The sequence below is a fragment of the Polypterus senegalus genome, chromosome 8, assembly GCF_016835505.1.
Source record: "Polypterus senegalus isolate Bchr_013 chromosome 8, ASM1683550v1, whole genome shotgun sequence".
NCBI classification, from domain to species: domain Eukaryota; kingdom Metazoa; phylum Chordata; class Cladistia; order Polypteriformes; family Polypteridae; genus Polypterus; species Polypterus senegalus.
The window spans coordinates 37,178,051-37,202,787 of NC_053161.1; the positions used below are offsets into that span (position 1 = coordinate 37,178,051).

The following is a 24,737-nucleotide window of genomic DNA, read 5'->3' on the forward strand; positions in this document are numbered from 1 at the left end:
ACATCCATGCTATATATCACTCACATTGGACTCCACTGAACTGATTCATTAGTGTTCACAAATTGATTTATATGATTCACTGGAAAGAGTCATTCAAAAAGAACAAATAGTTTGTTAATCGCCCATCAAAAGTCACCCTCCCAAAATTCAGTTTCTACTGTAATACATAGAGTATTTGAGCACTGAAAAGAGACAGCACCTTAAATTATATAGTAAATGTAATGAAATTTAATTTTAAAGTGACAGGTAATAAAAGAATACACAGCAGCAAGCAGCACACTGTGTGGTAAGGGTTTAAAACTTGAAGTGATGAAGCCCTAGTGCTAAAGAGTTTTGGTCTTGAATGAATACTGTAAAATAAAACTGTATATTTAGTTAATTATGAAGAATTTGATGCCAGTTAAATCAAAGAAGCCGAAAACAATCAAAGTTGAGGCTGAATTTAAAGGATTAATTAGAAGCAAAGTAGAAACATTCCTTTGAATAGAATACCAGTCCTTCACAAAAGCACACTCAAATAGAGGAAGCAACACTCAAGTGTTCAGCAGCATCTTAAGAAGCCATGATTTTTTTAAGAGAGCAAGCACTTTTGATGCCATATTTTTCTTACTTTTCGGTCAGAAAAACTTAAGTTACTAATGTCTTATTTCATCAGGTTAAGCCATTCAAAACTTATTTCTTTATATGCAAAGGACAGATAATGCAGTGTGTTATAGTACGTTTTTAAGTTAACACTTGGTATTTGGCCATACTGATATTACTACTTAAACTAATGCCTTTCATAGAATAAGTTTAGTAATATTTCGTCATTTCACAACAAACTCTGGAATTAGGTGTACAAAAAGCTACTAAAAAAACTCAAGTAAGAAGATTTTCTAGTCAACTGACTCACCTTGGTAAAACTGGAAAATGGTCATTAAACTGGTGATGAAAGCAATGACAACAACAAAAATCAAGGAATTAAATACAGTGTATTTGACAAAACAATTACTTTAAATCAACTCCACTAAAAACACCATTTTTGTACAGATTATCTTAAAAAGAAGACTTGAATCTTATCTGAAGCTTTTTCAAACTCCTGGCCACACCTACAATATGGTTCAAATAATTTTTATGATATTTTGAATGTTAATGTATTTTAAGTGTATTCTTTGAAATGTGTTTCCAGATTGTCTCTGCCATTCATAAATGCTGATCACAAGTTTTGTATACATGCTGTAATGAGTCTAACCTACTGTATAACAGAAGAAAGAGTGTGGCACGAAACAAATAGTGCTGTAGGAAGTTATTTAAAAGTTATGAAATTAATTAGACTTATTGTTTTTACCATTTGATTGCACTTAACAAAGAAATACAAGAAATTGTTAATGCAAACTGGTAAAAATATAGTGCCACCTTTATGAGCATTCTCTTATAGTTTTACTGCAGTATGTCATTGTCCTCTTTTATTTGATAATTGGCTACTGAGAATAAAAAGTAAATATTTTATCTATTTCATTTTTTTAACTAGTCTGCAGTAGTTCCGTTTCCACACTCCAGATTGAATAAATACAAGGCTCACTATAAGCAACTGAACTTTTCACACCCTCAAAGCCACAGAATCAGATGGTTTGTGGTTTTTGCAGCTGGTGTACTGCACTTAAGCTAAGCAGTGTCACATGAAAAATATTTCACTCCCTGAGCCCTAAACAGAGTTAGTCATTAATGAAATACAGGCAGAAAAATGAGGTCATATGAAGTATAGATTTCAACGGCTGTACTTAAATATCTAAAAGGAATATGAAACATGAACACAAATCAGCCTCTTTCTCCCAGAACAGGAAAAAATAAAAAAGAATGTCTCTGCAAATTTTACTTGTGCTCTGCAAACATCCCTTAACCAGCAGTAAGGAATAGCATTGGTCCATATCCTTGCAGACTAAACAGTCACTTCATAGCCAAGAGAAATGAACCAAACCAAAAACCAAACATTACAGGATATCTTCTCCTAATTGGCAGCTACCTAGCCAAAGAGTGAGGCACAAAATAAAGCCAAAATGTCCGTATTAAAACTTTGTTTATAAAATAATGGTTTCTACAGAAAATTCCTTTTATTCCTTTAGTTATGTTGGGTTATAGATACTTATTTACTTTATAATCAACACCTGTCAACATCATATACTTCATTATGTTTATGAAGGCAAAAACGAAGTCCTTTAAAATTCAGTAGTAGAAAGATCAGTAAATAGAGTAATAAAGATATTTTTGGAGGGGTGTCATTTTTGTTTTTTTAATGGGCTGGATCAAAGGCTACCTGTCAGTGTGTCATACTATGTAGAGGGTGTTCTGTTTTCTTAAGTCAAAGTCATGCTCCAAGTTTTTTAACTTCAAACAAGTGAAATACCACAACATTCATAAAACAGAACTAAACCATTGGGAATAGGGGGTGGGGAAAAAAAAAACAAAAAAGGTAGCAGACCTCAACAGCAGATGGTAAAATTAACATTTCAACAGTTCTTGCCTTTCATCTGTGTCTCAACAGTACTTCTTTTTCTGGAAAAACGTAAGGGTTAGGTTTAGAGAGATGCAGAATTACATAAAGCATCTGGAAAATGGAAAAAGGAATATTGGTTATTACTCCTGGTATTCCTCCCCCATGAAAAATTAAATAGGTCTATTTTGCTAGATTTCCCCCAAGAGTACTCTGAGCCATGTTGTGGAAACATCATCTTAGTAATTTTTATGTGAAAGAATATCTGGTGATTGAAGAAAATGCTGTTTTGAAAATGTGTAAATTTGTTTTTTAGATGTCTTCCACTTCATGAATTTGCTAATCGGAATTATGTTACAGTAAGCTTATTTCAGACATTTTTTACTGCATTCTTTTTAAACTTTGAATTTTTTAAGCACTCAACTAGTAATTTTTTTTTTTTTCTTCGATGGCATACTTAATATTGATAGATGAAACATTAGTCAAATACTATACTACCATTAATTTAGGTGTGACAAAATATTATGAAAAAGGAAAAGAATGCAGGTTTGTAAATAAAAAATAGTAATTTAGACATGCATAATTGTGTCCTTTTTACCTTTTAAGTGAATAATAACAGTAATGGGGGATCCATAAATTTTGTTTAAACTATAATGGAAATTGTGCTAGTAGATTGTCTGGCCAATGAAAGGTGCAAAAACATTAGTCAATAGTGCTCCAGCAGAAAATAAACCTCTTGACACCCTGCAGTCAATTGGAACATGCAAATTTGGACTTCGGCAGTCAATCCACACTCTTGCATAACCTACAATTTCATATGCCACAGTATATCAGTATAGAATTTAAGTCTGCTGCTATGTTTTAATCCTCTTCTGTTCAGTGATTGTTTCTTTGTTTCTTCGTTTATGCTGTCTTACACCGAAGTAGACAGAAGAACTGTTTTAATTGTTTAACTGCAGTAGTGTTTTTATGTAGCTATGTTGCTATATTACTAGTGATATCAACATTAATGTTTTGTGTTACCAGTTCTTAATTTAAAAAAAATCTATATAAGTTTATATCTATCTAAGGTGGATTCACAAAGTATTCAGATCCCTTCATTTTTTTACTTTATTGTATTGTAAGTTTAGTTTTAAGCATATACAATAAACCATACTGATAAAGTAAAAACGTATTCAGGAAGACGTGCGAATTTATTAAACCTCAAAAACTGAAATATCTAATTTATATGAAATATTTTGACCCTCTGCTGTGGCACTCTAAATTGTGGTCGGGTGCATTCTATTTGATCATTAATATGTCCAGAATGTGATTAGAGTGTACCTGTGTTTAATTTATTTGGATATTGTTCAGAAAGGTGAACACTTTTGTAAGTAAGGTCATAAAATTCACAATGCATGTCTGGGCAAAAATCAGGTAATAAAAGTCCAAGGAACTCTCTGCAGACCTCTGTGATCAAATTGTGGTAAGACATAGATCACAGCAAGGGTATAATATCATTTCCAAAGCTTTGAGTGTTCCCAGAATCATATTTGCTTCAATAATTGTGAAATAGAAGACATTTAGCAGCACCAGGGGCCTCATGCATAACGCTGTGCATAGAATTCACACTAAAACATGGCATATGGCCAAAAATGGAAATGTGCGTACGCACAAAAAAATCCAGATGCATAAATCTGTGTGTCAGCCAACTTCCACTTTTTTCCGCTCCATAAATCCCGGTCAACATGAAAAGTAACGTACATGCACGCGCCTGCTGCCAAATCAGTATAAATGGCCCTTAAGCTCAGCGTTCTGTGAAAAGGCAACTGCAAAAGCATGGGGGGAAATAGAAGAATTTGAGCGAATACCAAGTGTAGGTAAGGAAAACCATACTATTTGTTGGTTTAAACCATATATGTCAATATAAAGACCCATAGGCCACATCCGGCCCGGCGTACAATTCTATCCGACCCGCAAGATAATTTTCTATATCTTTTTTTAATGGGATAACACACAAACTACAAATCCCATAATACGGCGCAACAGCTGTCTTACTGAACGATTGGCTACCTGCGATCATTCTCGCGTCAATTACGTCAGATCAGTCAAGCGTCTGTTGATGCATACAAACCTAATTTAAAGTCAAAGCTATCCCGTAACAATGGCCAAGAGAAAAGTTGATTCTGAAAACGGAGCTTTTCAAAACCGGTGGGAGGCTTGAGTATGTGTTTGCTGTCATTACCTGTACCGGTGTATCTTATTTGTGGAGGTAATGTGGCTGTAATTAAGGAATATAATCTAAGACTGCAGTACAAGACAAAACATCAGGAAAAGTTGAAAAACCTGAGTGAAAAGCAGAAGCTACAGAAGGTAGACGAGTTAGAGGAATCTGACATCACAGCAGACGTTTTTCACCAAAGCAAAATCACAAAGTGAAGCTGCTGTGAAAGTAAGTTTTATTGTGGCAGAGGAGATAGCCAAATCAGCCTGGCCATTTACTGAGGGAGAGTTTCTGAAGCACTGCATGATGAAAGTTTGCAACGTCTTGTGTCCAGACAAAAAGCAGGTGTTTGCAAATGTAAGCCTTAGCAGAAATACGGTTGTTGATTGGGTTTGTGAGATGTCCACTGATTTGAAAACACAGTTGATTGAAAGAAGCAAAGACTTTATTGCATTCTCCATTGCTGTGGATGAAAATACTGACACAATTGACACTGCACAGCTGGCTATCTTCATTCGTGGAGTGGACTCTAGTTTGTGCGTGACTGAAGAAATATTGGACATTAAATTGATGCATGGGACAATGACAGGTAAAGGCATTTTTGAAAATGTATGTCAAAGTATAACCAACATGAAACTGACTTGGGACAAACTTGTTGGACTTACAACAGATGGAACAGGGAAGGATGCGGTTAAAGATGCAGAAGGTGAACTGTACTGGTGAGTTGACAGCATATCACTGCATCATATACCAGGAAATGCTGTGCGGTAAAGTCCTAAAAATGGAACACATAATGAGCACTGTGATGCAAACCGTAAACTTTATCAGAGCCAAAGGTTTAAATCAACTCCAATTCCAGTCTTTTTTGCAGGACATAAATTCAGAGTTTGATGACATCCCTTATCATACAGAGGGAAAAAGTTCTCAATAGAGTTTTTGAACTTGGCGAGGAAATCTGTCAGTTCATGGACAGTAAAGGAAAAGACTCCACAGTTCTGCGGGATGAAAAGTGGAAATGTGAGTTTGTGTTTCTAGTTGACATAACAGCTCATTTCAGCGTCTTAAACCTTCAGCTCCAAAGACGGGACTGCATGATCACTGATATGAATGATGCAGTGATGGCATTTCACCTGAAGCTGCATTTATGGGAAACATAAATGCACCAATGCAACTTGTCTCACTTTCCCGATTGTCAAGTAATGTTGAACGAAGTCAGCGCCACGGTGTTCCCAAATGCACACTTTGCTGATAAACTGTGTGCACTTCGCACTGAGTTTGCATGGCGTTTTGGTGAATTTGAAGCACAGAAAAATAATTTCGACCTGCTTCGCCACCCATTTGCTGTTGACGTTGAAACTGCACCTGTACAGATTCAGATGGAGCTGATAGAGCTGCAGTGTAATGAGACACTAAAGGCAAAGTACAACACTGTGGGGCCCGCACAGTTCATTCGCTTCATTCCTGAAGCAATGCCCCAGCTTTGTCTACATGCTGCTCGAACCTTGTGTATGTTTTGTAGCACATATCTGCATGAGAAGCTGTTCTCTGTGATGAAGATTAACAAAACATCACATAGGAGTCGTCTCGCTGATGAACACCTGCAGTCCATCCTGAGAATCTCCACAATACAGAACCTAACCCCAAACATAAACTTATTGCCAAAAAAAGATGCCGAGCATCCAGCTCTGACAAAATGGCATAAGAGCATATAAAATGCAAATTTCGATTTGTTATTATTTTCACTTTTACTTAAGAGCACAATTTTTATCTATATTTTCAGTTTTTTTGCAGCATTTTAATATTTTGAATCTTTATAATTTTGACAGGAGATACTTATATAAAGAGCAAAATATTTTAAGTTATTTGAACTTTTAAGTTTATTTATTTTGGAATAATATTGTATCCTGTCTGTTTAGAAGATCAGGGATTTCCAAACATTGTCATCTAATTAACAAAGATTAAATTTATGATGCTTGCTTTGAGTTTGAACTGTCTAGAGATTGTTTTCAACTACAAAGCTGTCAATAATTGCAAACTAAGTGCTGGTAATTTTAAAATATTACAGACATATAGCTTCCTTGAATTGCCACTTAACAGCAAAACATGAATGATGTCTTTTTTTTAAAGACTCTATATTTGGGCAGCAAAATCTGTTGACTATAGTCTGTGAATGTACAACTCCACTTAAATGAAACAAAAAATATAAAGTCTAAATAAAGTCTAACTACCGCTGCTTGTTGCAAAATGGATCGTATCTGGCTGCAAACCTCAACATTTAGTTGAAGATACAGGTCTGCAAGACATCATTCAGTGGTTTCTGACAATTCTTACATATTACCATCACATGGGACACTCATGTCATATATCAAGTATTTATATGAAAGACACAAGTCTTTGTAGTTTGAGCTGGTAAGCAGCTATACAGCAATAACATTAACAGAAGACTACTGGACATCACTGAGCCACCTTGGTTAAACATGGAATTAATTGTGGGCTATGTTACAATTAGTCATGATTAAAAATTGTAATTGTTTGATAGCCCTAATATAAATGTGTATGTGCCTTGATGATTTTGCTTTGTTCTTGGAGGAATAGTGGTTTTTAAGTGTGATGGAACATACTCCAGCAGGCAAGACATCTGGTCCTCTCAGACATTATAGCTAATGTAGCAAGTTTTGACTATTTGATATTAATCGTAATATTCATGAAAAATGTTTTGAATTTAGATAAGACAGTATGTGAATTTTCTAAAAATGTTATTTTAAGACACATATAACTAGTAATAGACAAATTACAAAGGGAATGATGACCATAATTTGTTAATTAATATGTAATATGTAACTTCTAAAATGGCCTTACCTAGCATCAGTGTTCTAATTAGCAAATGATTCTATGTAAATTACTTTTTCAGTGACTGGAAAATAATCAAGAAAAAAAATAATGGTGGTGTTTGTTTAAATCGTAATGATTTTCTCTTATACTTTTGTAAAGGGATGCACTTGATTAAGCCAATATTAAGTATATGCATGCATATTCCACCAGTGCAAATAACAGTAAACTAGTTCACATATGTACCCATTCAGAAGCCCAGAAGCAATCTACTCCCATGGTAATTAACATGGCTTTAATGAATGTTTGAGCTTTAACAAGCAAGACAATGTTCTTGAATGACCTTATTACTAAGAAGAAAATTGACTTAGTTGAAATGTCCCTACCAAACTTGAACTGCTTTCTGTCAGTCCTTGTAGGGGAAAAAGGGCGGTGGTTTATCTAACATGTTTTCTAAATGTTTCTTGTAAAGAAATTAATTTGGGGAGTTTTACTACTTTTGAATACCTGGCTGCATTCATTAATCATAATATTTAATAGACAGTCAGAACCCATTGCTCACTTTTCAAAGTGATGGCAATGTAAAAAGCATGGTCAGCAATTTCACTCCTAAACTGAAGGTATCGGCAGGCATAGCTCCTGTAAAAGTCATTAAAAAGTGAAATAAAGTTAAAGTGCACTGAAAAAATCAAGTTGTATGTAACAGAAAAGAGTATGCTGCAAGGCAAAATGGAGGTGGAGGAAAACTATATTAACAGTTAATTATGAAATTCTAAAGGAAGATGTAACTACAGTGCATCCGGAAAGTATTCACAGCGCATCATTTATTCCACCTTTTGTTATGTTACAGCCTTGTGGAAAAAGTGATGCGCTGTGAATACTTTCCGGATGCACTGTAAATACAAAGCAGTAGTGCATTCTGAGTGACGCTGTTATTTTAGTAAAAGCATAAATGATAGAGTAATGTTTTCATCATCTAGTAAATCTAGCACCAACCATAATCTCTGTAAATCTGAGTAGAAAAGTGGAAGGATTTTGCTGCATTTTTATAATGAATAAGTAGATAACCTTTGGTTTAGTTTACTATAAATGACATTAACAGAGCATATTGATCTGTCTCCCACTAGATCTTGTAATTTAACCTGCTTTACTAACATTAACTTAGATTAATTCATAAAATAATAATTAGCCTTAAACCATTCATACCTGTTCTTGATCCAGTTCCATCAAGTGCCTTCAAAGGAATTACTAATGCGTTAACTGATGATGCATTAAATATTGTAAGCTGTTCACTAGCCTTTGGTATTTTCCCAGATTTATTTAAAACTTCAGCAGTTAAGCCTCTGATCAAGAAACATAACGATGACCCCTCTGTCCAAGATGATTTTAGTCTCATCACTGATATTCTTTCTTTAGCCTTGAATTGACTGTCTTTATCATCATAGCTGAGAGTGACAGAGACCACATACAGCTTGTAGCAATGCATCATTCAATTTTATCACTAGCCCTTTGAATTTCAAAAATGTCTTTGAACTTCAGTGTATAATCTCATTTTACAGAATGGTATTCCCATTGCTGCCTTGCAGTAAGGAGACCTGGGTTCGCTTCCCGGGTCCCCCCTGCGTGGAGTTTGCATGTTCTCCCTGTGTCTACATGAGTTTCCTCCAGGTGCTCCGGTTTCCTCCCACAGTCCAAAGATATGCAGGTTAGGTGCATTGGTAATTCTAAATTGTCCCTAGTGTGTGCTTGGGGTGTGTGTGTGTGTGCCCTGCGGTGGGCTGTTGCGCTGCCCAGGATTTGTTCCTGCCTTGCACCCTGTGCTGGCTGGGATTGGTTCCAGCAGACCCCCCCTGCCCCCGTGACCCTGTGTTATTATATAGCAGGTTGGAAAATGACTGACTGACTATTCCCCTTGCTATGATATATATATTTTTTACATAAGTAAAATGTTCTTTGCAGTCATGACACACATTTATGTTTAACAGAGTATTTTTATGAGACTTTTCACCTGGTTTATCCCTCGTAAGTACAGTCCTCCTGTTGGTCAGGAGCAAGAGTACCATTCCTTTTTGCTGTTTAAATCGATACTCCTAATTTGAGAGCAGCATTCAATTGGTTTTAGAAATGGTATCCTCGGTGAACCATCTAATTGTTCTAACCCATATTTAACCCAAATTTGTCGTTGTTTCCAGACAGGTATACAAGGTCTGACACAAAAAAAAAAGGATTAACTCTATAGCTTGGGAACCAAGTGTGGTAGGGGAGAAACCAAGATGGTTATGGGAAATGTTCTAACTTGTTACATTGAAAAAAGGCTCAACTCAATCACTCCGTATGAGTGGACGCTTGTTCACATATAGGATATTTTCTTACCCACATTTGGAAAATGTTGGAGTGCAAGAGTGAACGGTGAGTTAACATCAGGTTTCTTGTGAAATTGAAGAAATCTGTTATGGAAACTTCAATTATTGACTTAGGCTTACAGTGAAGAGCACATGACTCGGGTGCGTGTTTTTGAATGACACAAGTCGGTGTTCAAAGGAACCCATTTTTTGTTGGTAGAAGATGTGAAGCAAAAATGATATCCTCAACAGATCAGAAAATGATCTGTGGAATTGCTTTGATCAATGTGTCAACTCAGAAGTGAACTACCTTGAAGATGATCACAGTTAATTTTCTTAATTTGTTAAATAAAGAGTTACAGGCATGGTCTCGTTTTGTTTTTTTTTGTGTTGAACCTTGTATTGTCACCTGGAACAGCAAGACTTGTTATACCTTAACAGACTAAAATCAGGAAAGTATTTGTGCAAATGTATGTTATCCAAAGTATTATTGATTTAATGAGAATTACAAAGAGAAAATGAAATACTATATTAGTTAAATAATTTGTTTTATAAATCTTCTTTTTAAAACTAAAGATCACTTCTGCCTAAGCCATGGCCTCTGTGGTCCTGCTCTATATCTTAGACATCAATAACAAATAAGTTATGTGAGATACACTAAGGGTTTTTGTTCGATGCTGCATTAGCATACATCAGTTTTTCTAGGTCTGTATACACATTTGATGTTTTCTTACAATTAGTGATAGTGGATTGGTGTTATTGTGCTCGTTTTTTCTTAATGAATAGGATTCCTGTTTAGTGGTAATGTTTGTAATGAAATACTAAATAGATATTGCTTAGTCTTTTGCCTGAGGATTACTGCATAGTCAGAGAAATCCACTCTGGTTTTTTAAAAATCAGTGTGAGTTTTTAAACAAATAAATGAGTTGATTTCACATATCGTAAACTGCTTTAGCCCAATCATTAATGCTGCATGTGAATTTATTCAGTGGTTAAGTGGTCAAGTTCATTTTCATCTGTAACTGCAAGCCCCAAAAGTAGAGAAAACTGAATCACTCAATTTATGTCCCTGTTGGGCTGATAGAATAAATTAATTTATGTGGATGGATGGATGAATATATACAGCACAGGCCAAAAGTTTGGACACACCTCCTGGTTTTATTTCAGGTGACTACCTGTTGAAGCTCATCGAGAGAATGCCAAGAGTGTGCAAAGCAGTAATCAGAGAAAAGGGTGGCTATTTTGAAGAAACTAGAATATAAAACATGTGTTCAGTTATTTCACCTTTTTTTGTTAAGTACATAACTCCACAAATTCTGGATGTTTTCAGACAGAAAATCAAAAAGTACAAGTAACTGATACACTATTTGTCCAACTATTTGAACTTGGGAGTCTGAAGCTGTGAAGCAGTAGCACACTGACCGTTGCTTCATGGTGCCTCCTTTTTTAGCCCTCTCTCTCTCTCTGAAAACAGCATTAACTGCATTAACTACACCAAACATGCCGGTAAATATAAATGTTGTGATTCCCTTGGGAAGAGTGCAGTGGCCAAGACTCTAATCTGCTTATTGAAGTATTGAATGCATTCAGTTAAGTTGAGACTTAAATATAACAAGTCCATCCAGACGATAATTAAATCATTCAAGAGGGGAAATACTGGATAATCAAGTACAAAGCAATGTAGTCAATGTTTAGATTTTAGTTTCACCTGCCCCATGTACCATATCTACACTGGAAAACAGATTACACTGAGAGACAGATCCAGAGAAGATAGCATCAAATCCAGAAGATACAAGCTTTTGCCAAGAAGGCTTAAGAGAAGAAGTGCATCACATGCAAGGTTCAATTAAACTACAGTACTATTGAAATGAGTGCACTATCTTCTGTAAGAGCAGTACAACTAGAAATAAAATTTCTTTTAAAAGTTTAATAAATATTCACATTTGAAATGCACTGCAGATATCACTTCATATAAAGCATGTCATTACCAAATAATTGTTGTTGTCTCAGCAAACAAATAAACAGAAATGTTGATGGTCCACATGATGTTAAACAACAAAAGGATAAACACGGTATGAAAAGTAAATGGCTTTATTTTTTGCTGTGATACTTAGTGATAAAAGTTAATTTCCTTAGTAATTCAAGTCAGCATATAACATGCATTTTAAAGAACTTTCCTTATTTGTATCTGCTTAACACTGCTGTAATATTTTCATTTTATATCAAACACAAACCACGGTGCAAAAATATTTGTAATTTGGTTGAGGCTATAGTCAATACTAAATACTGGGCTAGATAAGTATTATCAGTTAACTTTTCATGATTATTATGAATTAAATAACTGAATTTTATATTCTTCAAATCTAATTTCAGTGAGAAAATCTATGTTGAAAGTTTGACAAAATGGAAAACAAAACTGTACCAGTTTGAGACAACTCGTGTTAGTATTTCTGTACAGCTTTACTAAGCAAGTTTGCCTGGCACTTAACGTGGTGTGTTATCATTTTTGTCAGTAAACATTAATAAAGTCCATGTTTATGTTACTATTTCATAATCATTTTTTAGTAAAACATATTATGAATATGTTAAGATGAATATAAGTCACAATGACCAAACATCTTGTAGCTCTTTTGTTTCATCTAAGTACTTATTTTTCTACTCTTAAAACATTTTTCTTTCTCTCTTTCTTTACTTATTTACTATACCCAGCAAGTGAGCATTAGTGGAAAGCTGTGATACAGTAATTTTGAAGCAGGAGTTGAAGCAGAAAAGAAGATGGATGTTTGTCATTGAACCTTACTGAATCTAAACAAAGAAAGGATTACCTAATAGTCTTGCTATGCATTTGAAGTACAGTCTGCTATTTGTTTGGGGAGGTGAATGGCTTATGTGTTTTGAAATGTTTCAACAGCAGCAGTTTTATTTCTTCAGTTGGGTACTTTTAAACTGTCAGAAAGTGACATCGCTCTTCTTATTCTGTGCCAGAGAATCCAACATAACGGAATAAACATTAGTAAGAAGTTGTAGGTGTCCAGGTTCATTTGAAAAAGTTAAAAGACAGAAGACAGCAGGAATAGTGCATTGTTTGCCTTGGCAAAATGACAGTAGAATGCCATGAGAATGTAATTTGTTGGCATTTAGGGGCTACCTAAAAATGTTTTGTTTTACTTATTGCTTTTGCTGAAAATGTGTTCTCTTACATTATGTTCAAATGAGTGTTATACATGTTTCTGTAAAATACCTGCCACAATTGCTTATGCTTTTGAGATATACTGATACTAATAGAGTTAGGTCAACTAGCCATTTACTTTGGTTAGATACAAAATTATCAGAAACATGCACATATAACACATTTGATGTGCTAAAATATGGAAATGCTAAATATTTTTATGGCATTTTCTAATTTTGCACTAAAGATGTTTATAATTGTTATTTAAAGGATTAAGAATCCTCTGCAGAAGACCTGCAGAGAATCTGAAACTTAAAAAGTTATATCTTAAAAATTGTATGATGCTGATATGTATTTTAATGTAAACTAGCCAACCCGCGGCATAGCATACGCCGCATAATCAGGCCGCTGTTTAAATGATTTTTAAGCACAGAGGAAAAAATAAACATTTGAAAAATCCGTAATTTAATAAACCACCAAGAAAAGTAACATTGCAACAATGCACGCTACGAACCAACATACAATTGTCTGTGACTGAAAACCGGAGGAGCGCCGTCACGCCTTCTCCTTCCAAAGCGGGGTTGAACGGCGCTCATTCAGTACGCACTGCCCGCTTATGTGCCCGCCCCCAACTCCCTACCTGAGTCGCTTTCATCTGTGTACAGTCCACACGCACCTGTGAGTCACGTTGACTGTTAATTTTCCAAACACCGCCTCAGTCGGTTTCCACGTTGATGTTTCATTGTTCTTTGCGGTTCCGGCTGCTTTTTTATATATAATCCACCTAGCCACCCGACGAGGGGGGGGCTTTGCGGACGGGTTTACAAAGGGTAGAGACGTAATCCGTGCGAGCGTATGACCCGCACGTACTGAGAATTTCTCGCTCGTGGGGAACAATTGCAAGCCACGGTCTCCATCACGAATGGGGTTCAACGGCTTACGCACAGCTCCCTGCGGCGGGTAGACACACGTTGATCCATTCAGTGTAGCGCGCGTGCAGCACCGGACATACAAGTGCATCACAGACCTGTTAATGCTCAATCTCACTTGGCTGAAAGCCAGTTGTCTGTCTAAGAATTTTGACGCTAACCGCTGTTGGGTCGTGTAACTATTTGGCAGGTGGGAGTCTCGTTTGTTTTCGGAAATATCCAGCCAAATCGCTCCACCAACTAAGAACTGCCATGCACCACAACCCACAGAATCGAGAAAGAGCTATCAATCTGTCAATCCTCTCCGTGTCCGGGCCGGTTGAGGTTTCCTGTGTTGAGTCAAATGAAGCAAAAGGCTTCACACCTGGTGGTGCCCTTCCATCAATTCCTTTAAGTTTCAGCTTTGTAACCATACTCGTCCCTGAATCCAAAGACTTTGGTTACCCGGTTGGCTGCCCTGTTGCGGGACCTGCATTGGTGAAGCAGGTGAGACGGTAATGAAACAGAGGCACAGGGCTTATTGGTTTTTAAAGACTGCTTCCTTCATTGGGTTTTAACAAATGCACGGAACGAACCAACACACAATCGTCCGTGTGGCGCAGAGGGTGGAATGGGAGGAGAAGAGAAGGACATCCACTCCGCTCCCTCCGTCATGCTAGTCTGCTGATTTCTCATTCAGTATGCACTGCTTACTCATGCGCCCACCTTCAACTAGTCACTCGAGTCGTTGTCGTTTTTGTACAGTCCAGACGCACCTGTGACTCACGTAGACTTTTCATTGCTCTGTGCAGTTTTGGCTGCCTTTCTATATGTAATCCACCAAGACACCCAACCACGGTGGTAGCGAGGTGGGAGAGGGGTGTGTACAAAGTGCAGGAGCATCTAAGAAGACGCATGTTTGTCGCGGATGCGAGTTGCTGTATGTAGCGTGTAAAACAGTTTGCCAGGGTGCACGCGGTCGTGCGTCGTAACCGAAAACTCGTTTTTTAAAGACTGCTTACTTTATTGTGTTTTAACCTCAGTTGTAAAGGAATGTTTTAAGGATCCCATGGGATACCCCTCGCAAACCGTTTTACACGCTGCATATGGCGATTCACCTCCGTGAGAAACATGCCTGTATTAACAGTCAGCGTGGGTCGGAGCTGCATGTTGCCTCTACGACAGACGAATATAAATGACGCCATTTTTTCTGTGTCATCGCGTCTGAGTTGGTGGGCGTGGCTCTGCGAGTTGTCGTCATATCTAATGGTCTTGGAGTTGGTGGGCGTGGCTCCTTCCTGCGTGCGCCATAGGTGTCTAACTTGTCGGCGGCTTAGTGAATCCACCCCCCTTCCGGCGTGCTTTCCATGGTCGTCTTGCCTTAGTGAATTATATATATATAGATATGTCAGTTTTTCCCTTTTACCCATTATTTTGCTACATTAATAAAACTGTGTTTATTCATCATGAACTCTGTCAACAAAATGATGTGAAGTTTCTTTGTATTCTGTCTAACACAGTTAGATGCCATTTTCATTATGCCGCCTTTTTAATTTTATGATGCCAGCATTATAATGTTGAAATGTTAAAATGCTTTTCACTCTGCTGAAAATGAAAGTAAATACTATAATTCAGTTTTATCTTCACTTGTGCATTTAAATAGAATTTTTAAGTAATATTTTGTTACTCAAAGAGGGCAAACTTTCAACCATTTTCTCTTCTTTTTTTCTCACCAGTTGATATTTTGTAGTAAATGTGTTAGAACATATTAGAATGATCATTTAAGATATAAAAACTACTATATTAAGCTACTTTCCAAAGAAATAAATTCATATAATTTGACTGATATGCATTCATTTACTGGGCAGGTGACCACAAATACTTTTGTTATGTAGATTTGGATGCCAAAACATGTAGGTTTTCCAAAGTAATTTTCAGTTCCCAGTAACAAAATGCTGAAAACCTAACAGTTACTGCACTGATGAGTAACTTTAAGTGGACATGCAGGTGCCAGTCAAAAAATTAGAATATCATGACAAAGTTGATTTATTTCAGTAATTCCATTCAAAAAGTGAAACTTGTATATTAGATTCATTCATTACACACAAACTGATGTATTTCAAATGTTTATTTCTTTTAATTGTGATGATTATAACTGACAACTAATGAAAGTCCCAAATTCAGCATCTCGGAAAATTAGAATATTGTGAAAAGGTTCAATATTGAAGACACCTGGTGCCACACTCTAATCAGCTAATTAGCTCAAAACACCTGCAAAAGCCTTTAAATGGTCTCTCAGTCTAGTTCTGTAGGCTACACAATCATGGGGAAGGCTGCTGACTTGACAGTTGTCCAAAAGACGACCATTGACATCTTGCACAAGGAGGGCAAGACACAAAAGGTCATTGCTAAAGAGGCTGGCTGATCACAGAGCTCTGTTTCCAAGCACATTAATAGAGAGGTGAAGGAAGGACAAGATGTGGTAGAAAAAAAGTGTACAATAGGGATAACCGCACCCTGGAGAGAATTGTGAAACAAAACCCATTCAAAACTGTGGGGGAGATTCACAAAGAGTGGACTGCAGCTGGAGTCAGTGCTTTAAGAACCACCACGCACAGACGTATGCAAGACATGGGTTTCAGCTGTCGCATTCCTTGTGTCAAGCCACTCTTGAACAAGAGACAGCATCAGAAGCGTCTCGCCTGGGCTAAAGACAAAACTGCTGCTGAGTGGTCCAAAGTTATGTTCTCTGATGGAAGTAAATTTTGAATTTCCTTTGGAAATCAAGTTCCCAGCATCTAGAGGAAGAGAGGAGAGGTACAGAATCCACGTTGCTTGAGGTCCAGTGTAAAGTTTCCACAGTCAGTGATGGTTTGGGGTGCCATGTCATCTGCTGGTGTTGGTCCATTGTGTTTTCTGAGGTCCAAGGTCAACGCAGCCGTCTACCAGGAAGTTTTAGAGCACTTCATTCTTCCTGCTGCTGACGAACTTTATGGAGATGCAGATTTCATTTTCCAAAAGGACCTGGCACCTGACAAAGCTGCCAGTACCTGGTTTAAGGACCATGGTATCCGTGTTCTTGATTGACCAGCAAACTCACCTGACCTAAACCAAATAGAAAAATCTATGGAGTATTGTGAAGAGGGAGATGCAATACGCCAGACCCAACAATTCAGAAAAGCTGAAGGCCACTATCAGAGCAACGTGGGCTCTCATAACACCTGAGCAGTGCGACAGACTGATCGACTCCATGCCACGCCGCATTGCTGCAGTAATCCAGGCCAAAGGAGCCCTAACTAAATATTGAGTGCTGTACATGCTCATACTTTTCATGTTCATACCTTTCAGTTGGCCAACATTTCTAAACATGAATAGTGCTTTTATTTAAAACAGTCAACAAAACAGTGTTCCAATAAATAGTGCAGTTCAAAAGTTCTTTAAATAAATAATCCATAAAAAGAAAACGTGGAGGTTAAAACAAACAAATAGAAAAACCAATCCGTTAAAATTCAGAGGTTAAAACATTTTTCAGGAGCAGTCATTAAAATCCACAACAACAAGTTCGGTGCTTCTTTTCTGTTAGCATCTCACCTGCTTATCCCATTTGGGCTTAGCAGCAGGCAAGACGCTCTCTGCAGCTTGGATGCACAGACCAGGATGCACACATTGAGGACTCCACCACCAAGCCTCCCGACTTGGAAGGACGGCCTTCTGCGGCTCGTTGCTTTCACCTGGTCACTCCCGCTATCTGGTCACTCAGCGGGAGCAACATCAACTCAAACGCCTGGGTGTCGGCCTAACACCCAGCTTCCTCGCAGCTGCCCACGAGCGCTCGATCGTGTGCTCACCACACGCTCCGCGTTTCTGTTTCTCCTGCACCGCCTGCTTCCTCACTCACTCCCTACAACTTCCGTCTTTTTTCTCTTCCTTTCTTTTTTCCTCATCTCGTTCTTTTTCCTCCTCCACAACCGACTCGCGCTTCTTTTAAAATGACGAGGGCCACAGCAGCTGCAGCATTAGCCACGGGACAATCACGAATGTGGGCAGTTCCTCACCTGTGCACTAGGTGAGAAACGCCCACCCTCGGATCGCCCCGGGCCCACTATGGCCCAACGTCCCCTCGCTAAGCCGCGATCATTTATTTAAAACGAATGGCTTTTGCTCAACGAGCTGTGGACCCATAACACCACTGGGACGTACACAGTACATTGTTTTAATGTTGTTACTGATTGGTGTACAGATTCACATTGGGAAGATTAAGTGACTTGTTGCTTTGCAGAACTTAACTGTAGACATAATTTTAGAAATCATGTTCACAAAAAGGTAGGCATTTCATATCACTTTACATCTGGAAAGAGAATTGATGTCATCACCAAAAATTAAACATTCTAAACGTAGCTCTTTTTGGTAGCATTTTAAAATAAAATTTGATAACTTTTGCTGCAAACTGCTTAATACAAAACCGAAATACAAAACTGCTCATCTACATTACATTACCACAACCAAAACAAGCATTCAATGTATGAAATTGGACTGTGTACAAATAGATGACCCTATGCTTTGACAACCCTTCCCATGCAAAAAAAAAAAAAAAATCTCTGGAAATTAAGTTGAGGTATATGAAAAATGACAAAATCTGGAAAGTAAAGGATTAAAATTCGCTAAAACCAAAAAATAACATATGCAATTTTAGTACAAGTAACTTTTCATAACTTTCGTTGATCCATGCTATACTGCCCAACTAAATGTATTAAATAAGCGTTGGATAATGACTAAAAAAACTAGTTAATCAGTATAGCAGTATATATTTTATTTAGAACTATTTACTACGTCTTGACCCTTGACAAAAAAATTACTAAATTTTTTCAGAGTCAGAATTTTAAAATATGTTGAATTTTTATTTTTCAAAAATGACAATCTTGTTCAGTTTTAGTTGCAGTGGATATACCGCTAACTCATGGAAAATGTTCTTGTCTCAAATCTGCCATCATGCTGTAAAATACATCATATTTACCTATGTATAAAACTGTCTATACTATGAATAATGGATAATATAGATACATACTTGTATAAAAAACAAATCTACTTAAGTACAGTGCTGGACAAAGTTGACAACTATCTAGTTTTTCTTAAGTCTTACAGTCATTCAAAGAAGTTGAAAGAAAAAGAAACTGGAAACAGATGAGTTGATCAAGGATATAGTAATACATTTTTTGTCAACCGAAGGACCCGGAAAGGAGTATTTAGATCGTGAGTTACTAATTTCTTTAGTTTTTCAATTCCTTATTATATTTCCTAGTACGTTCAAGTTTAAGATTCTTTATTTGTCAACTAGCAAAATACCAAGGCCAAGTTTAAGATTCATTTGAGAAGTAGTGTGTTAAATAAGTTATGAAAAAGAAAAGGAAACATTTTAAAAATAACGTAACATGATTGTCAGTGTAATTGTTTTGTCACTGTTATGAGTGTTGCTGTCATCAAGGATTTGATTATCATTATTTCTTTCACTCAGGTTCGTATTTGGAGAACGTGTTGTGTTCAAGTTACATTCCATGTTTGTCAACCGTTGTAAAGATAACAGGTTTCATTCATCGAAGTGTTCACTACCCAAATCGCTACTCATGAATCTAAGATGTTTAACAGGCATTCCTGGTATTAAGTTGTGGTATTTCCTGCGAGTATTTAGTGACAGCGTCTCTATGAATCTATGAACTTGTGGATTTGCCTGCAAGTATTCAGCGGAGCTTCTCTATTAAATTGTGGATTTGCCTGCGAGTACTTAGCGACAGCATGTCTATTAACTTGTGGATTTTTCTACGAGTATTTAGCGACAGCGTTTCTATGAACTTGTGGATTTGCCTGCGAGTATTTAGCTTACAGTGTGTCTGTTAACTTGTGGATTTTTCTAGAAGTATTTGTTGGCAGCGTCACGAAGTTGTTTCTGTTTAGCTGCACCAGAAAATGTACCACAACGTCTAATACGCCTCCTTTTTACTGTTTTCTCATAGCTTGGATTGCTGCTGTCATAATCAGTTTGAGTTTCATGGTTTGTTTCAATTACGTTAGTATTGGCAGGACTTGTGTTGATGTGACATTTGACATCTGTCAAGCGTTGTAAGCATACAACGGCCTTCATTGATAACTTCGCATCGTAATAAACGAGCAATAAAACAGCGGAAAAGCCATGGATTAAATAAAAAGACTGCAGTGACACGTGAATACCGGGGCGAAGCAAAGAAGGGAATGAAGAGACTGGAGCGACGGACGGCCTTATATGGCCAGGCAGTCAATTACGTGGGAGGTGTGGGGATGGGGGATGCAACGCCACCTCACATGGTGACCGAGCTGCAGGCTATGGACGTATATATGTACGTAAGTAGGATTCAATTATGACCGTTACGTGTAGAATTTCGAAATTAAACCTGCTTAATTTTTGTAAGAAACCTGTAAGGAATGAGTCTGCCAATATTCAGCCTTCCACCTACACAGGAAGTTGGAGAATTAGTGATGAGTGAGTGAGTCGGTCAGTCAGTCAGTGAGGGCTTTGCCTTTTATTAGTACAGAAGAGTTAAACAAGTGCAGCATTTAGTAAAATGTACATTGAATTGGCCCATGAGACTGTGCAAAAATTTAAACAGATAAAATAAATTAAATTAAACTCATTGATGTCATCTGCACATGACCGGAACATCTCCCGGCCTGTGCCATTGAGCGTGCCCTGGCCTGTAGTTAGGCTTCTGGTTGTGCAAACCAGTGCTTTACTTACCTCGAGACTGGGGCTTCCTGATTAAATTTTTGTTTGTATTCTAGCATGAGGAAAACTGATCTGATTTCCCAAACACAGTAGTGCAAACAGCTTTGTAGCTGTGCTTGTACAGTATGCAACAGTGATCCAGTGCGCTAGCTTCTGTGATACTACATTTACAGTTGTGCTTGAAAGTTTGTGAACCCTTTAGAATTGTCTATATTTCTGCATAAATATGACCTTAAACATCATCAGATTTTCAATCAATTAAAAGTAGAGAGAAACCAGTTAAACAAATGATACAAAAATATTATACTTGGTCATTTATTTATTGAGGAAAATGATCGAATATTACATATTTGTGAGTGGCAAAAGCACTAGGATTAGCAGTTTGAAGGTGAAATTAGAGTCGGTGTTTTCAATCAATGGGGTGACAATCAGGTGTGAGTGGGCACCCTGTGTTATTTAAAGAACAGGGATCTATCAAAGTCTGCTCTTCACAACACATGTTTGTGGAAGTGTATCATGGCACGAACAAAGGAGATTTCTGAGGAGCTCAGAAAAAGTTGTTGATGCTCATCAGGCTGGAAAATGTTACAAAACCATCTCCAAAGAGTTTTGACTCCACCAATCCAGAGTCAGACAAATTGTATACAAATGGAGGAAATTCAAGACCATTGTTACCCTCCCCAGGAGTGGTCGACCAACAAAGATCACTCCAAGAGCAAGGCGTGTAATCAGTAGGCGAGGTCACAAAGGACCCCAGGGTAACTTCTAATGTTCATGTTCATGAGTCCACCATCAGGAGATCACTGAACAACAATGGTGTGGATGGCAGGGTTGCAAGGAGAAAGTCACGGCTCTCAAAAAAAAAAAACATTGCTGCTCATCTGTAGTTTGCTAAAGATCACATGGACAAACCAGAAGGCTATTGGAAGAATGTTGAGACCAAAATAGAAATTTTTGGTTTAAATGAAAAGCATTATGTTTGGAGAAAGGAAAACACTGCATTCCAGCATAAGAACCTTATCCTATCTGTGAAACATGGTGGTGGTATTATCATGGTTTGGGCCTGTTGTGCTGCATCTGGGCCAGGACGGCTTGCCTTCATTGATGGAGCAATGACTTCTGAATTATACAGTATCAGAGAATTCTAAAGGAAAATGTCAGGAAATCTGTCCATGAACTGAATCTCAAGAGAAGGTGGGTCATGCAGCAAGACAACGACCCTAAGCACACAAGTAATTCTACCAAATAATCAAAAGTTACCAGAAACATTTAGTTGCAGTTATTGCTGCAAAGGTGGGTCACACCAGATACTGAAAGCAAAGGTTCACACACATTTGCCACTCACAAATATGTAATATTCGATCATTTAAATAAATAAATGACCAAGTACAATAATTTTGTCTCATTTGTTTAACTGGTTTCTCTTTATCTACTTTTAGGACTTGAGTGAAAATCTGATGATGTTTTAGGTCATATTTTACAGAAATATAGAAAATTCTAAAGGGTTCACAAACTTTCAAGCACAACTGTAACCTATTATTAGAGATTTGGCATAACTTGTCTGAGGTTTGCTTTATTAAAGTCCCCCACTACAATGATTTCTGCACCTGGGTGTTTGGTTTGAGTTGCATTAAGCACATCATTTAGTTCAGACAAAGCCATAACTGTGTCCGCAGAAGGTGGAATGTAGACCACTGTAGTGATTATCGAGCTGAGCTCACAATGCAGATGAAGTGAATGGCACTTAGTGGTTATATATTCGAGAAGAAGCAAGTAAGAGTGAGAGAGAACAGAAACGTTTGTTTGCCTCGCAAAACTTGGAGTTGACCATGAGACGGATTCCTCCACCTTTAGATTTGTTAGCCTCTATGCTTCTATCCAGGAGGAAAATGGAAATGGAGTATGACAAAGTCACAATTGGATTTGGCATTTGGGGGGGGGGACAAATATGAAACGTGTTTTCCTATGTCCCAAAGCACTACACTGTCAAACTACTAAACCCGTTGTTATATGGGCATGAAAAATGGTAAAAAGTAAATAAAAATATTGAGTAAAAGCACAGTCTACATGGAGTGATCAGGAAGGCGTTTAGACGTAGCCCCACTACTCCTCCAGTGGTTTATAAAAAAGTTTTGTTTTTTTTTTTGTTTTGTTTTTTTTACTGCAACAATAAGCTCAGCTAATAATAGTTAATCATTGTAATCTGCTGCGAGGTTGGTTTAGTAATGCCACAGGGGAAATTGAGGCTAGTTAACCTTTTGTTTTTCCTTGATTGCAGTTTATACTTTTATGGTTAGAAAGATCATTTAACTTACCTCTTATGACTTGAAAGCATTGGTAGGACTGAGGTGCTAAAGCACTTGTTCTCTTTTGTCTACACTCAAGTCACTGGGAAGACTTTATTAAAAAAAAAACAAAAAAAACAATTTACTGGTGCAGGGGATTCTACAGGTGCCTCACTGGACTTGTTGATGGAGGATTGCAGTCCTGCATGCACACAGCCAGTAAGCGCAACTTCCGACTCACACACACACACAGTCTACTGGTGTTACAGTAACATGTATCGGGGATCAGTTTGCTGTCAGAGGTGAAAAAGAGGAAAATGCACTAAATATTCCGCTTATCACAGACTTACTACTTGCAGCTTGCGGTACGAAGCAACATGATGTGAGCAGAGTTCTTGTGCTCCCATCGTTCCCTTGCTTTTGTGCGATGCACTGGAAAAATAGACAAAATTATGTCTCTGGAAATAATTAATGTTGATGGAGTACAAATGCCTCACCGCATAGTAAATATTAGGGGGGTTCAAAAGGGCGACCTCAATATAGAAAAAAAGTTTTCATTTCCTCACAAAAATAACAGAAACTACGAGTATTAAAGTAATACCGCTCAAATGCAATACAGTATAACCAAATTAATGAGTTTGTATAAAATATCAAATTGATCTACATATTGAATTGCCTTAAGAAGTGGACAACTTAAAAGTCGGTCGCCTTAGAAGCCGGGTGAGCCTAGTGTTTGTACAAAAAAATGGTGCCGAATTCCAGAATAAGAAAACTTTTCCAATTGTTAAGCTTGGGGGTGAATCAAACATGCTTTGGGCTTGTGTTGCAGCCAGTGGTACAGGGAACATGTCATTGGTAGAGGAAAAAATTGATACAAATAATTACCAGCAAATTCTGGAAGCAAACATCACAAGATCTGAAGAAAGTTGAAGTTAAAAAGAGAATGAGTCCTATAACAAGATAATGATCTGAAACACACCTCAGAATCTACAGTACAATATCTCTACAGTGTCTCAAGACACACAAGCTGATGGTTTTGCTATAGACATCATAGTCCCCTGAACTATAAACATTGATTAAAAATATATGGAGAGATCTCAGAAGAGCAGTGGATGCAAATGGCCCAAGAATCTTGTAGAATTGGAAGCGTTTTTCAAGAATGAATGGGTGAAAATACACCAAATAAGAACTGAAAGACTCTTAGCTGGCATGTATAAGCTGTTTTACTAAGTACAGTACTTACCGTGCTGGGTGCCCAAACTTTTACTTCGGACCCTTCATTTTTTGATATTTTGTACCTGTGAGTGATAGAAATAAAAATGTAATCCACCCATCCATCCATTATCCAACCCGTTATATCCTAATTACAGGGTCATGGGGGTCTGCTGGATCCGATCCCAGCCAACACAGGGTGCAAGGCAGGAAACAAACCCCAGGCAGGGCACTAAAAATGTAATCTTTATTAAAATATTAAACAAATGCATCATCTTTAACTTTTTGGTGATCAGTTTGTCATCTGCACAGTTAACTATTCACAGTAACAGTCATTTTAAGCAAAGGTGCCCAAACTTTTGCATGCCACTTTATTTTAATTCTGGAATAGTACACAGGATAATCGATAACAAAGTCTTATCAGTCATATTACTTACTTTGAAAAAGGCACAACAAAGACCATTCAACATTCTGAAAGTAATGTAGAACTAATAGACTTCATTTCACATAGGAAATGTTTAAAAAAACACATGGGGAGTTTCCCCATGGAATCCCCTTGTTGCAC

At 37.4% G+C, this 24,737-nt stretch overlaps 1 protein-coding gene and 1 pseudogene across 11 annotated transcripts in view; both read left to right on the forward strand.

The window, feature by feature from the left end:
* The window catches only part of LOC120534545, a 56,112-nt pseudogene extending 49,727 nt beyond the window's left edge, over window positions 1–6,385 (forward strand).
* Window positions 1–24,737, forward strand: part of foxp2 (forkhead box P2) — a 525,031-nt gene that overhangs the window by 277,390 nt on the left and 222,904 nt on the right. The window lies entirely within an intron of this gene.